The following is a 16,122-nucleotide window of genomic DNA, read 5'->3' as shown; positions in this document are numbered from 1 at the left end:
CTAATAAACACTAGTCTGTGTTTGTGATGCAAATGTTTCTGGCTGTGTTCACAAACATTTAGTAAGGTGAGTGAGGAATATTAATACTTATTATTAGATCATTAGCAGACTGTAGAACTTGACTGCACGCCAAGGTGGCAGTTCAGCCATTTGATTCATGTTGCAGCAGCTCATGAGTGAATGAACATCGTGCAATAAAAGTACTTCTAGAAGTACATTTTTGCAAAAACGGACATTGTGGAGGAATGTAGGGAAGACACGAGGGAGCCCAATATTTTACTCAAACGTTAATCGCTGCATCACACAACTGAACATTCAAAGCGCCAAAACCTAACCCTCTCACTTCCCGTTATGTCACGGGGTGAAACGGGACAAGTTATTTAGAGTTTTATTGTGCATGTTTTGCAATGTTTTATCTGTTTTAATATTTTAATATTGTATATTGGGTTTGTTTGTATGAGCTTTATTGCATGTTTTTATCTTATTTAAATTGAACACCTGTCCTGTAAAGACTCCGCCCCTACCTGATAGTAAACTGATCACACCTGCGAGAGATCCCAGAGAGGCCAATAAGAGGGCCTGGCAGACCATAGAGCAAAGGGGGGAGAAAAAGCTTGAGAGAAGGCTTGAGAGGAGGAGAGACATGGCATGGTAACCGGTGTGGGCAACGGCCGCGCAGAGCGGCACAGAGGCCCGGCTATAGGCAGCTGGCCAAGGCGTGCGGCAAAGGAGAACGAGACCAGAGATCGCGGACGACCGCGCACTGGAGGGAGTGATCGGAGCTGAGCGGAGAGGTCTGTGCTGGTGTTGACGGGAGGTAGCTCCTCGCCGAGAGAGGCCCACGGCAGGGGATAGAGAGGCAGTGGGATGGCGCCTTATGTCCCCGGGACGGCGAGTCTATGGCTACGCATGTGAAGCACAACACAGTGGTGGGCGGAGTTAGGAGCTCTGCCCATCTGGGGTAAGTCCCGATTCATCCCGTCTAAGACGAACCTCCAGTGGAATTTAAGAATGGTGACTGCCGCTGGCCCTCTCTCCTTTTTCTAGTTGGCATCAGAATGAAGAGGCCGACAGGACGGCGACAATCCTGTTGGTTTCTGCACCGTTTGGACTTTTATATCGTGGCGGATGCCACTGGACTGTTAATGTTGTGTTTTATTGCTTTTTATGGTGTTACCCCTTGGCCAAGGTTGTTTTAATTCATTTTGCATTTTTAACTATTAGAATATAATAAATTATATTTTAATTCTACAGTTTTTTTAATCGTGTGCTTTCCCTTGGCGGCTCCACTGCTCTGTCCGTTTGGAGGAAGGTTTCCTTCCTTTAAAAAACGACACTGTGGAAATAAAATCAGCCTTTCCGCTCCGGTGTCACAGTTACACTGGGTACGAGTGGAGCTACCTGGTGGTATGTACTTACATTTATTTAAATTTACTTGAGTAGGGTAGAGTCATGCTAATGACCTAATAATTTTATTCAGGTGTGTTGCAGCAGAGATACATTTAAAAGCTTCAGCACGCTGGCTCTCAAGGCCTGGACACCCCTGCTTTACACAAAGATGGGTTAAATCACAGTGCAAAGAATTAATGAATAAATGAAATATAAAAAATAAATAATTATTAAATAGTCTTACACATCAATGTCATTGGTTGACTTTTGAAGTATTTGAATCCTTATTGGGTTCCCTGAGTGACAGAAGGATTAAAACACTTTAAAATCAGTACTGAAAATATGTGCAGACATTACTGGATAGATTTAGGGTTAGAATCAATAAATCACTATCATGTTAAACACTCTTAGAGTTCAAACCTTCGTAGAAACATAAGTCCAGTATTATGGAATGAAACCTAAAGGTGCATTTGAGGGTGCAAAACGTTTCGTCGGCATTGTTGTGTTTTTTTGGGAGAAAACTTACAAACATACAGTGCAGCACTTCAGAGTTACACTGCTAGCGATCGAAGATTTATGTAAATTCGACAAGCTAAACGCATTCTGTACTGTACAGCAGGAGTCCCCAACCTTTTTGCGCCACAGACCACTTTAATGTCAGACAATATTTTCAGGGAACGACCTTTAAGGTGTAAGATGGAAACCTAAGCTAGAATAACACCCAACTAAATCCTAACTAATAATGGCAACACAAGAACTAAGCATATATTCAATATAATATAAGACCTCCAAAAACACACAACTCAAAATACTGGGTCACAGATCCAGCCCCCGACACATAACGCATAATAAACAGACAACCTGACAATGAACAAAAGGAAAGTCACACAATATATACACAAAGGGATGATAAGGGAAATGGAAACACATGAGGACACAGCAGGGACAAATTAGATGTGATGAGACAGGAGAAAGCAAAACTGAACACACTGAACAGGACACGAGACTTTCCAAATAAAACAGGATACAAACTAAGAGACACGGCTCGACACACATGGACCGACATGGGGACACTGAGTGAATCACAAGGAGGGGAAACATCAACAAAACACAATGATGTGACTATGGCGACTATGGAGGAAGACCAAATACAGATGGGAAATTATTTTTGATAAAAGTAATATTAATTTGACTAATGGACAGGCAGTGATAAACAGCAAACAAGCTGCTTAGCTTTACAGTCTTTGTTTTATCATCTGCAACTCCTGCAGTGTGAAACAGTCTTGGTATGTCAAACATAAAAACATTTTAGATACCGCTTCATCAGGTTACATATATATACCGTATTTCTTCATCAGAGAATCTATAATGTATTAAACTAAAAGTGTACACCTGGTTTAAAGAGTATTAACTAAATAAGAACGTGACAACTTTCAGTCATTAATGTAGCAGAGACAGAGTCTGACTAAAGGGACATCACAGTGAGACCTGTTTGATCTGCAGACACAGTCTGTCTCTACTAAGAGTGTGTTTGACTTTAACTTTCACTCAAAATGATTCAGCTCCTCTAAACCCTCCAACAAACATTTACAAATGCTTAGAAACATTTTGTGTTTCTAATTACTAATGTTCCCCAGCCCCAGCATTCCCACAAATCTGTCTGTTTCCTTTTTTAAGTTTCACTGTCTGTCTTCTAAACTTCGCTGATGCAGCTGGTCGTCTTTGTGTGAATCTGCATGTGAAGGTAATCGAATCAGTATGTATTTTTTTCTGATAATATCAGCTGTGTGCAGCTTCGCTCCAGCACAAATCATAGCATTGTTCATGATGACAGATATCAACGAGGTTGACTTGTAACACCGCAGTTATGTGAGCCGTCATTTGTAAGCCTCTTAAACTTTCTTGCACTTTTACACAAAGTTTTATGGTAGTGCTTCTTCTTCTTTGGGGATTTTTGTTCAACAGACTGAAAAAAGCTGTAATATATTTTTGAAATATATTTAAATTGGTATTTAAAGGACTATAGCATATTCTAATTAGATTTATGATACTGTGTTAAGACAGTAAAATTGTGCATGTGTGTGTTTGTGTGTCTGTCTGAATTTTGCTGGTACTGCACTGATTGATGATTGTTGATGATCCACCTGACTAGTATAAATTAGAGTTTTATATAACAGAACAAATTTGATATTATAAAAATATTTTTTAAATTCTTGCTTACTAGCTGACACTAAAGTTTTAACTGATTTCTCTTCTGGGACACCCACACTGTGTGCAGTTTCATCTCAGCCCACTGTGTGATTGCACATTAAAGGACATTTCTCCCCAAATTCAATAAGCTCAGTGGATTATTATAACAGCGTATCAACAATTCATTTAAGAAATCCTTCTTAGTTATTGTCATGAAAATCTCAGTGGATTCTTGACTTTGCTCGTCTACTCTACAGCCTGGATAGTTTCATTTCAAACTGCTGCCGTGTTTCTGCCAAATTAAAAAACAGTTCTACTCAAATTCAACAAGGTTCAGTTAATAAACAATGATTAACAAAAGATTTTGTTCATATTTCATTATATAATTCTGATCCATCAAAAATATTCCTTCTTAGAATAATCCTTTCTCTTATTGAAGATCGATTTATTTCTCTCATTTTGGTCATTCCTATTAACTCAGCCATTTCCTTAATCAATCCCACACCACCGCCCCCAAAACCATGGGAACACAGAGCAAGGAAAGCACAATGTACACAAGAAGACGGGGACAATAAATACACACTGGATAATGAGACGAGAGGCAACGGGTGAGAGACATGATGCAGGAGAAAACTACAATAGTCACAGGAAGCAACAGTTAAAACAATAAAACAGGAAAACATGGAGAACAAGGCTTAAATTACATAGAGGAGAACAGACTGGACAGGGGAACATGAGCTAGATAAATGCAGACGAGACTGAGACACTGATGGGAACAAATCATTAACCAAATGGGGGAAGTAAAACTCAAAGCTAAGTTCACAAGACATGAGACGATAAAAAAGAGGAAATGATACACAGAGACATACGCAGACATGTAGAAAACAGAAAGGAAAATATAAGTGAATGGGAAACATGACAGATGGGGAAATCAGACAATGACAGACAAACAGAGAGACAAGACAGACAAAGGGACATAACTGAAGTACAGAAAGGGATCACAAAAGCAGATATTTAGTGTTACAAAACCAAGAAGACAAACTACAATATGAAAACAGGGTACATGGGATATAGTAAATCCTAAAGCAAACTATTAACCATCCTTATATACAAAGAGCCAAACTAAAACACAAAAGACTCTCGAAAACAAAAAGGCATCACAAAACCCTGAGGAAAAAAACAGCGATCCTCCATCAGCTTCCGCTTCTCCTTTTCAGGGTCGCGGGGGCGCTGGAGCCTATCCCAGCTGTCATAGGGCGAGAGGCGGGGCACACCCTGGACAGGTCGCCAGTCTGTCGCAGGGCCAACACACAGGGATAGACAACGATTCGCACTCACATTCACTCACACATTCACACCTAGTGGCAATTTGGATTATCCAACTAAATATCCCCACAAGCTGCATGTCTTTGGACGGTGGGAGGAAGCCGGAGTACCCGGAGAGAACAGCGATCCTAACAAATAATATTGCAGTGGTTGGAGATGAAACTTTGCGGACATGTAGTAAATGGACTGATTCTTATATAGTGCTTTTCTACTCTCCTGGAGTTCTCAAAGTGCTCTATACAACAGGCCTCATTCACACAAGCACTTCTAAACACAAGTGCAAACTAATCATCAGAGGGCAACTTGGGGTTAGTATCTTGCCCAAGGATATTTGGCATGCAGGCTGGGGAAGCCAAATTTCAAACCACCAACCTTCCAATCAGCAGCTGATCTGCTCTACCACCTGAGCCACAGCCACCCACCCATCACAAGTGGGTGAGGCTGGTTCTGATATGGTGCTTTTCTACTCTGAGCATTCAAAGTGCTTCATACAAATGACTCATTCAAGGACTTTTCCTGTGCAGAAGAGTTTTCTATCTTGGGGTTAGTATCTCGTATCAAACAACCAACCTTCCAGTTACTTCGTGACTTGCTCTAACTCCTGAGCTACAGACAGAAGAGGAGTTTGTTAAGAATTTTATGACAACTGTCAAAGTTTTTTTTCTATTGTTTATTAAATGAATCTTATTAAATTTGAGTAGAAAGTTCCTTTTATTTATCTGAAACCTTGCAGCTTTTGGTGGTTAAACTGCAAATATATAGAGAAGGTAACCCAGAGGAAGAATGCACAGAGACTTTAAGGTCAGCTATCAAGAATCATTTTTACGCATTTTGATGCAATGTTATGATATTTGATGTTGAAATTGATTAGAAACGACTAATTTCATTTCTACAGAATTATGCAGTGTGGGTGTCCAAGAAGATGAATTCAGAATTTCATGTCAACTATCATATATGATTGAATACAGAACCTTCATACACCTACCTGAAACCATTTAAATGACATTATTGAGTTCCTTCAAAGTTTCTCCGTTTGAACAGAGTTGTTCTTTAATTTCTCGTGTCTCAAGCAGCAGTTTGAGGTGAAACTATGGATGCATGAAAGAGCAGCTGAGCCAAATGACAACTGAATTTCAACTATAAGAGATGATTTTCAGAAATATTTTACATTTTTTGAAGTTATTTTAGATTTGAATGAATCATGAATGAAGAAGCATTACCAGAAAAATTAAGAAGAAAAGACAACTTGAGTGAAAAACAAATGACACTGTGGCTTTATTTCTGTTAACTTCCTGAAAACCATGTGTGTTGTTATGTGTGTGATCAGCAAAAAGGGATAAGAAGCAGCACTACCGTAAAACTTAGCGTTGAAGCTCAAGTTTGGCAGATAACGGGTGGCAGGCGTGGCTCACACTTGACCACGGTGTTGGAGAAACTCTGAGCTCCGGGTCTTTATAATCACTCTGCGGAGCTCACAGAGACTGCAGGGAGGACAGGAGGACAGAGCAGACTTTGTGAATTATTTTTTATCTTAGATGTAATATAAATTCAACACAGGCCTCTGAGGAAAAGGATCGTGCTACAAACTTTTGTCTCTTCCAACAGAAAGCAGAGGAGTGGAGTTACTCAGAGACTGACTGGATTAAACACACCAAAGGTTTATATTCCAGTTGGACCGTATCTCTTACCAAGGTCTGCACTACGTATCAGGATGTGATCTTATTCAGGTAATATCAGGGTTCTTATAGGGGTTTGTTCACAATAGTAACTCATGCAGCCATTTTTCAGTCTCACTGACCAAACTTTTTACAACATGCTGCATTTTTAATAGTAAACTTCTGTTCAGTGCTTTTCCTGTCACACACTCATACATGTGTTTTGTCTGCAGCAGCAGCTGTGTTGTTGTTAGCTTGTATTATCTGTTTAATCTCTTCAACATGGTTTTAGTTTTCTTTGTAAAGTCAGCAGCTCTGTCACTTTTCTCTGATTCCTCTTCTGCTCGACACTCAGCTGACACTCAGTTTCATTTCCACATTCATGAAGTTGTTGTCAAAGCGAATCACAGGCTCCATGATTGGTCAGCAAACTGTGTCCAGGCAGACAGGTTGGATAAGAATAACAGATTTATGTTTGATTATGCCCGTTTCCAATTCAGTTCCAGTCATTCCTGGCCCCAGGAGGTTGATGGGGGTGGGAGATGGGGGGCAGTGGGTTGTAAGCACAATGTAGATGAGTGGAGGCTTAATGTACTTAAACTTCCAGTCACAGTGAATCAGTGTGTGTCAGTGAATGCATCATGTGTGCTTCATGGCTCCATCTAGTGGACTGATAGTAGAAGTAGAGCAGCTGATGGCAGCTTCCTGTGCCTCACACTGCTGTCTGACTGCATTCAGCTGATATTTGGACAGCACACATGATGGAAAGGAGGATTTTGGTTTATGTACACATGAATGATTTGTGTTTCCTCTGCAGGTGAAGGTAGAAAGTGTGTGTGAGCTGATGTGAATTGAGCAGCATGGATCAGTGTGAGGACAGAGAGGAGGGAGTCCCTCCCTCTAAAAGCACTCTGTGTGGGGAACATGAGAGCCAGACCAAAGCTCAGAGGTGAGATGACCATCTCTAACTGTCCATGACTCTTCTCCATGTCACAGCTCAGCACTCACATCACTGCTCCATCATTATTCACACTCATACCTCTGTGTGTGTTGTTTTAAAGCCCAGAGCTGTGGGGCGTACCAGGCTCAGCTGGACATAACCCTGAAACTAATCCAGAGCCTGGACCTGAACCCAGCTGTGTTTCCTTAAAGAGCAACGAGTCGAAGGATTTTGGTGCAAACTTTAAAGGCTGTTCTTCTGCTGCTGAGAGGTAATGTGTGTCTAGATGTTGTTCCTGACTCTGTATTTCTGAATAAATCGTCATGTTTAATATCAGCTCAGCTCTTTTTCACACATTTCTATGTTGGTATGTGAAGCGGTGTGTGTTGGAGTGTTTCCACAAACACAGCAGTCAGAGTGGAAAGAGTGGATGTTGTAGGAGGTGTTTGTGTAGTGAAGAGGCTGAGTGTCTGTAGGACTCCAGCTGCTCCAGCAGGTGTCTCCTTTGTGCTTTGCTTCAAACACAGTGTAGGGAGGAGCTTCCACTCAGGTGTTTCAGGTGTTGCTGGATGGAGGAGGACAAATAGTTTTTCCCTTCAGTGACACTTCAGCAGCTCAATGTTCTGGGAGATGTTTGTCTTTATGAAGGTTTATGGATTCTTGTTCTTACTTTGGTTAAACTGAGCAATACATTTTCCATCTAACATTTAAAGTAAATTTCCAGGTGAATAAAAGATCTGCAGCTGCAGCCTCTGTGATGTTTCACAGTCTGAAAGTAACAAATTCAACCAGAGTTCAAACAAAGGCTTAATATACGTGTGTGTTTGATATAATGCCAACAAGTACAAACAGGTGTTCTTACAGGTCTTAATCGCAGAGGTCTGATAAGTCTGGTGACTTTCACACTCAGCAATTTTGCTGCCTTTTATTTTATATTGGCCTTTTTAAAGCCCTTCAAAGTCTCCCACATTCATACAGAGCTTTTAACACCAAACTCCTTTACAGTCCTTCTCCTCTCACACACGATCACACGACTGATTTGTCTGCAGCAGCTGTGTTACTGCTAGTATTTTATTATGTGTGTAATCTCCTCATATTGTTCCTGTGGTTTAGTTTGACTTCCTTCTGCAAACTCAGCTGCTCTGTTGCTGATACACGTCTCCATGAATATGATTGATCAGATGCTGCCATGTTTCATGTGAGCGCTCAGCTGAAACCCTGGGTTGACTTATCGAGTTAATAACAAGCTTCACGTGACTGTGAATGCTAAAGTGAATCCAGATAAAGGAAAGAGACCCTGCTAATGTTGGACTCACTTCTTAGTGTAGATCCCAGGAGGAAGTTCAACATAGCCATTCTTTGTGCTAGCTCGACCAAACCTGAGACCACAGTGCAGGATAATGATCATCATCTGTCTCTGTCAAGGACATTTAAAATCCACAAATAACAAACATAATTATATTTGATCATTAAAAATATGTTTTCACTTAAAAAAGCATGAGCACACTGGTGGATTACAGAAACATGAAAACTGGTTAACAGTAAAGTTAATTTAGGTGTAAACAAAGTGTCAAACATACTGAAGTAGAAGGACTGATGTTTGTGTTAAAATACCCTCTTAAAGCTGAAATACTGATTCAACTTTCTCCAAAAGTTGATTCTGTTCATCTGGACGTAGCGTTTTGTGGGAGAAACATTTCGTCTCTCATCCAGGTGACTCCTTCAGTCTCAGCTGACTGCAGGATTCAATCTTATAAACAGGACATTTGCATGATGACTGAAACCAGCCCACTGAAGGAACAATGGGCTGTGAGGTCAGTTCCTTAATCTTAATTATGCAAATTCTCATGACCATTGATCAACAACCACTGATCAATGGTCATGAGTACCATTCACAGAGAGTTGGGGAATGGCTGCAATCACAGCATGTAAGATGGTGACAGATGTACCCTTAGGCCCCCTCCTCCATTCAGAGATGGTCTTTCCCTTTTCACGTAAATGGCCTCCTTGACTCCGCCTTCAAACCAGCGTTCCTCCCTGTCCAGGATGTTACATCCTCATCATTGAAAGAGTGTCCACTGGCCTGTAGGTGTAAATAGACTGCAGAGTCCTGGCCTGACGAGGTGGCTCTGCTGTGTTGTAGCCAGAGGTTGTTTGGTTTCCCCGATGTATAAATCCTGCCAATCGTCCTGCACTTAACAGCGTACACTATGTTACTCTGTTTGTGTCGGGGGACCCGATCCTTGGGGTAGACCAGTTTTTGGCGCAGCGTGTTTTGGGGTTTAAAAGCCACAGAGACCCAGTGTTTAGAAAAAATGCGACTCAGCTGCTCCGACACTCCTGACACATATGGGATAGCTACAGGTTTTCTCTTAGGCAGCGGTTGTCCTTCTCTCCTGGATCGACTGGAACTTTCTTTAGGAGCCTTTCCAGCTTTGACAAAAGTCCAGCTGGGACACATTTACGCTACGTCCAGATGAAGAGAATCAACTTTTGGAGATTTACTTTCCTGGATGATTGAGAATGCATCAAGACGTTCCTCCTAAAGTGTTATTCAGTGTTGTGACAGTCAGCTGCTTCAGCTGCTGCTGGGATGGGCTGTGGCAAAGAGAACAGAGAAAATCCAAATCAGAGTTTTTCTCTGAATTAAAAGGAAACAACAATATATTCTACATGGTGAAACTGATGGTTTCTGGTGTTTGGGTCTGTTTTTCTGTATTTATGCAGATAAAGTGTAAACTCAGATGAATTATACCATCAAATGTTAAAGGAAAATATCAGGATGAGAGTCTGTGAGCTGAGAAGGACGTGAAGCGAGCAGTTTATCCCAGAGCTGAAGCTGCTCTGTGTGCAGAGATGAGCTCAGATTCCTGCTGTGATTGATCAACAGTCACAGAAATGTAGACTTGTAGTTATTACTGCAGTATGGTCACAGCAGATACTGATAAACATGTATTATGAGGATGGATGATCAAGTTTCTCACTCTCTCCTTTAAATCTCAGTTTTTTTCTTCTTCACAGTTTATCTGTTAATTTATTAATGAATAACACTGAAAGAGTTTCTGTTATATTTCCCCTTGAACATCAGCTTATTAGGGCGGCATTAGGAAATAGCCCCCCTCCAAAGAATGAATAAATGAATGATGATAATAATAAAATGATTCAAAAGCAGAGCTCAGAGTGGTAGAATGGTCAAACATGGATCCACGGGTGGTTCAACTGCATTTGGTGACGTGACTAAAGCAAATCTTTCAAATAATCCCACCATCAACGGGATGTTGTCTCCTTTACTATGGAGTGCCAGGACTGCCATAATGCATTAATTAAATACACCATTAAATAATTAATTAAATGTGGCAATAATTAATTAAAATTGGAATTAATTAATTAAATAAATAGTTATGACACATGTAATTAATTAATTATTGACACATTTAATTAATTATTTATGTATTTCACATTTTAATTAATTATTGACACATTTAATTAATGGGGCAGCCAGGTATCCCAGAATGCAGATCAAATCACAAGCAGCAATGGTGGTGGTGTAGTTTTAAAATACCCCGTTTTTCTGTCACCAGCTACACTTTTAACAGTGTTTTAGCCGCGAATGTCGCGACGTATGTCTGGTCAGGTTGTCAACATAGAACATGCTTGCAAAAGTGCTCAGATGTTTTCAGAGATTTCACTAGCTCTGCTAACAGTCAGCATGCAGAGTGCACCCAGGGGGTTACGTTAACCGGTTTGTTTACATATTCCACTCTCCGTGTTCCACATGTTGCATTCGCAGATTCTCATTTTGACCGAACGATCGTCTCTTTCCGCCTGGTCTTGTGTCTCTGTGCTTCTGTAACATAAAGAACGAGCTGACATTTTTCTCACGAAACCAGCGATCAGCTCAACAGACCCTCAGTTTACCTGCATGCATCCTCCTCCTCATCTGTCAGCTGTTTAACACCTGCTGCTAATTCAAGAAACACGCCTAGTTACCTGGTGATAGTCACAGTTTAACTGGGCAGCCGGTGCTCGATATAACGCAATGTCAGCGCATTTTTCTGCACAAGATAAGTAAATATAGTGTTTTCCCCGAGCGCAGAGCTGCTGGAGCTTGTTTCCTTACAGAGCACTTTATAGGCGAACAGCTTCATCAGCGGCTGATGTCCAATCACCGGCACACAGCTTTCAAACCTCAGCTGAGTTTTAGCTCTCAGTGGTTAAACGCTGGACTTCATTCACTCAGGTTCTGTCTGTCGGGTCACGTTTACTTCGCTGTTTTATTTACAACTGAGCAAATCGGTTTGGCTGAGGTTAAAGTTACGTTTCATAACTGCATAGTTTCACAGACGTTTAATGGTTCACTGGCACATGTGTTAGACTGAACTATCATCTAAATATCATCTGTTTTTTAATAGTTATTCAACTGTATTCTAAGCACCAGCTGTCTGTTAGAATGTGATTTTTTTCTCTCTCTGTTGGCAGAGGTATAAAAATGCGCAGGAAAATCTGACGTGCATGGCGAACTTCACCGACGATATTTAGGGAGGAATAAACACACATCAAACATAAATGAACCATTTGCCTGTCTCCATAATTGAGAGTATTTTCTCTTCTTATGTCAACACGCTCTCTCTCTCTCTTTTTTTTTTTTTTTTGCTTTTTCGGTCATGTTATGTTTACCTATCAAAGGCTTGTTACAAACTATGAAACACATTGTGCAGACTTCTGGATGTTAGAAGAAAACTAATACTGCTCATGAAGGAGACTAAAGGCAGGAAGGTGTCCTTTAAAACTAAAAATGTTAATAGGACCTCCCTGTTTATATCATAGTTTATGATATAGCACGTGTATTTCAGTAATAGCCTGCTGATTTCAGGTGAACAGTCGCTCACGTAGGCGTTATCTGTGATACTCCTTAACTATAATTTATCCAAGTTAACTTCAGTTAACCATTCAGACGGTTCTTTTGCAATGAAAAACATAAACACCCATGCTGCCGGTAGGTTTCCTCAGTGCCAGCTGTTAACATTATAGCTGCTTATGCAGTAACCATGGTAACCAGGGACTGAGCGGCTGGATCGACGGAGGTCAGACAACAATTTTACATGTATGATCTTAAAACAGGACACAGCCACTATACGTGCTGGCCTCATATCAAATGTGAAGGCAGACTGAGTCTATGTTTGACGTTTGTTTATATCTAATCTTCCTTTTCAAACATTTAAACAGCAGCGAGTCTGCAGCTGAGGGAATACAAACTCAAATTGTCGGAACAGGTTTGCTCGTTTCTTGGATTCATTTGGTGATTTATTAAATGTATAATTGTTATTCTAATCTGCTGCTGAGTCTCTTACACTTTTCTTTATGCTGTATATTTTCATGTCTCTGGAATAGTTGGCAGTTAGATAGTCAGCTGGGAAACTTTGTGTTAACTCATGGAGCTGAGGATATCGTGGATATGCTGACCTCGCTGCGTGGTGTACAGAGCGAGGTCAGCATGATTAATATTCACAATAAAAATATTAGCCGAACATCATGAAGTCTGTATGTGTTTCATAGTGTCGAACAACCTTTGTACAGTTAAAGCCAGCAGTTACTACATGACGGAAACACCAACGTTATCTCTTTTATGCGTTTATACACAGGTCACGCTGATTACTGAACAAAAACCCAAAGATCAGATGTTAAACAGATTTATTTGCTCTCTCTCCTCCTTAAACATGTTTTTAATGTTAGTTATAATTCAGAATTGGCGACCGAAACACGTAGGACACATACGAACATCAGGAAATAAAACATCGATAAATATAACCTCAGTAAAAGAAGTCAGCGGGGGTTACTACAGCTGTGTACCGGGGCCTGCGCTTTGTCGGTGGGATTGCTTGCGAGGCGAGCGGGTCTATCCCACGCTTTGCCGTGAGACTGGGCAGACATCTCCGAAATCATCGAAGCACTTTTGCAAAGAGGCTGTATCTTGACAAACCGACCAGACACATGAAGATTAAACCACTACATTCTCGGCTAAAAAAATATTAAAACGGTATTTGGTAACACACAAACAGGGTTTTTCAAAGTTCAGTTCTGTTAGCTTCCAGATGCCGGTTGTTGTGTGCTAGAAACAATGGCCACCAGGCCAAAGCAATGGTTTTGACTCGATCAGCGTTAACCCCGCCCCCTGAGTTTGATGGGTGAGGCTGACAGATAAAATTATTTCATGATGAGAGCCAGGCGCCATGACTGCCAAAATGAAATAAATAAATATATCATTAAATAATTAATTAAATGTGTCAATAATTATTTAAACGTGTCAATAATTAATTAAAATGTGAAATACATAAATAATTAATTAAACGTGTCAATAATTAATTAATTACATGTGTCATAACTATTTATTTAATTAATTCATTCCAATTTTAATTAATTATTGCCACATTTAATTAATTATTTAATGGTGTATTTAATTAATGCATTATGGCAGTCCTGGCACTCCATACTTTACTACGGTTACTTTACTTGGTCACCGTGTGAATTTCTTTGAAATGAACCAAATTCTTTTATTTGTCGGTTGTTGCATATTTAACCTCTACAGTCAGGAAAGGAGGAGATGAGGCCTCAACAATGTTGGGTTGTAGCTGTGCTTCAGGTTAGAGTGAGTGTCCATGGAATAAATGTAAGTCAGTGAACTGGAAACATGACTGTGTTCAAACTTTGTTTTCCTTTTTATAATGAGTCTAATCAAAGGTGGACAGTAGTATCTCCACTGTGACTTTTCTGTGTCACCATCAGAGCTTCTGCACTGTGTGGAGAAAGATCCAGAAGCAGAGCTGGACTGCAGACAGCCAGTCAGAGCAGCTGTGTACAAAGTAAGACTGAACATCTGTCTGCTGATGGACTCATTTCTGAAAACTGGACTTCTTGTGTTGTTCAGACATTGAAGAGTTTTCTTTCTCTTTAGTCTCGTTGTTTTTCTTTCTTTCAGCAGATGTTGGTCTGCAGGAGGTTTTAGATGAACATAAGATCAGTCTGAGGAGGAGATGTGAACGTGTGACTGAAGGAAGTGATGAAACAGGAAGTAGAACCCTCCTCAACAGGATCTACACTGAGCTCTACATCACAGAGGGACAGAGTGAAGAGGTTCATACCCAACATGAGGTGAGGCAGCTGGAGACAGCTTCCAAGATGGACGCCCTCCATGACGCTCCAATCAGGTGCCAGGACATCTTTAAAGCCTTACCTGACCAACAGAGACCCATCAGAGTGGTTCTGACCAACGGCGTGGCTGGTGTTGGAAAAACCTTCTCAGTGCAGAAGTTCACTCTGGACTGGGCAGAGGGCTTGGAGAACCAACATGTCAGTGTGGTGGTTCTGCTTTCATTCAGGGAGCTGAACCTGATCAGAGATGAGCAGTACAGTCTTCTGGAGCTGCTCCATGTTTTCCATCCAACATTACAGAAGGTCACAGCAGAGAAGCTGGCTGTCTCTCAGCTTTTGTTCATCTTTGACGGCCTGGATGAAAGCAGACTTTCATTGGATTTCACCAACAGGAAGCTGCTGTCTGATGTCACACAGAAGTCATCAGTCAGCCAGCTGCTGACAAACCTCATCCAGGGGAATCTGCTTCCCTCGGCTCTCGTCTGGATAACTTCCCGACCCGCAGCAGCCAATCAGATCCCTCCTACATGTGTTGACAGGCTAACAGAAGTACGAGGCTTCACTGACGCCCAGAAGGAGGAGTACTTCAGGAGGAGATTCAGTGATGAAGAGCTGTCCAGCAGAATCATCTCCCACATGAAGACATCCAGGAGCCTCCACATCATGTGTAGTATCCCAGTCTTCTGCTGGATCACTGCTACAGTTCTGGAGCACATGTTGACTACAGAGCAGAGAGGAGAGCTGCCCAAGACCCTGACTGACATGTACTCACACTTCCTGCTGGTTCAGACAAAGAGGAAGAAGAACAAGTACCACGAGGGACATGAGACGAGTCCACAGGAGCTGACTGAGGCTGACAGGAAAGTTCTTCTGAAGCTGGGGAGGCTGGCGTTTGAACATCTGGAGAAAGGAAACATCATGTTCTACCAAGAAGACCTGGAGCAGTGTGGTCTGGATGTGACAGAGGCCTCGGTGTACTCAGGAGTTTGTACAGAGATCTTCAAAAGAGAGTGTGTGATCTTCCAGAAACCAGTCTACTGCTTTGTTCATCTGAGCATTCAGGAGTTTCTGGCTGCTGTCTACATGTTCCACTGTCACACCAACAGGAAGACAAAGGTGCTGAAGATGTTTCTAAAATCAGAATCTTTCACCAGTTTTGTTGATGACAAAGATCTCCAATCACTTGATGATTTTCTGAACAGAGCCATGTATAAATCCCTCGAGAGTAAAAATGGCCACCTGGACCTGTTTGTTCGCTTCCTTCATGGCCTCTGTCTGGAGTCCAACCAGAGACTCTTAGTAGGTCTGCTGGGTCAGACAGAGATCAGTCCAGGAACCATCCAGAGAGTCATCAACAACCTGAAGTGGATGAACAGTGATGAAATCTCTCCTGACAGAAGCATCAACATCTTCCACTGTCTGATGGAGATGAACGACCTCTCATTATTTCAGGAGATCCAAGAGTTCCTGAAG

At 41.3% G+C, this 16,122-nt stretch overlaps 2 protein-coding genes and 1 long non-coding RNA gene across 3 annotated transcripts in view; all 3 read left to right on the top strand.

The window, feature by feature from the left end:
* Positions 1-16,122, top strand: part of LOC145422960 (protein NLRC3-like) — a gene marked incomplete at its 5' end in the record, with an annotated part of 416,117 nt that overhangs the window by 124,352 nt on the left and 275,643 nt on the right. The window lies entirely within an intron of this gene.
* Positions 1-16,122, top strand: part of LOC113017568 (protein NLRC3-like) — a 238,603-nt gene that overhangs the window by 68,582 nt on the left and 153,899 nt on the right. The gene's annotated exons all lie outside the window — the stretch shown is intronic.
* On the top strand, positions 5,544-7,663 carry LOC145425291 (uncharacterized). The gene is made up of 2 exons (XR_013905952.1): positions 5,544-6,632; positions 7,378-7,663. It is a non-coding gene; the product is annotated as an uncharacterized LOC145425291 (long non-coding RNA).

Source organism: Astatotilapia calliptera, chromosome 3 (genome assembly GCF_964374335.1).
Source record: "Astatotilapia calliptera chromosome 3, fAstCal68.1, whole genome shotgun sequence".
Taxonomy (NCBI): Eukaryota; Metazoa; Chordata; class Actinopteri; order Cichliformes; family Cichlidae; genus Astatotilapia; species Astatotilapia calliptera.
This window is presented reverse-complemented; position numbering and strand designations above follow the sequence as displayed.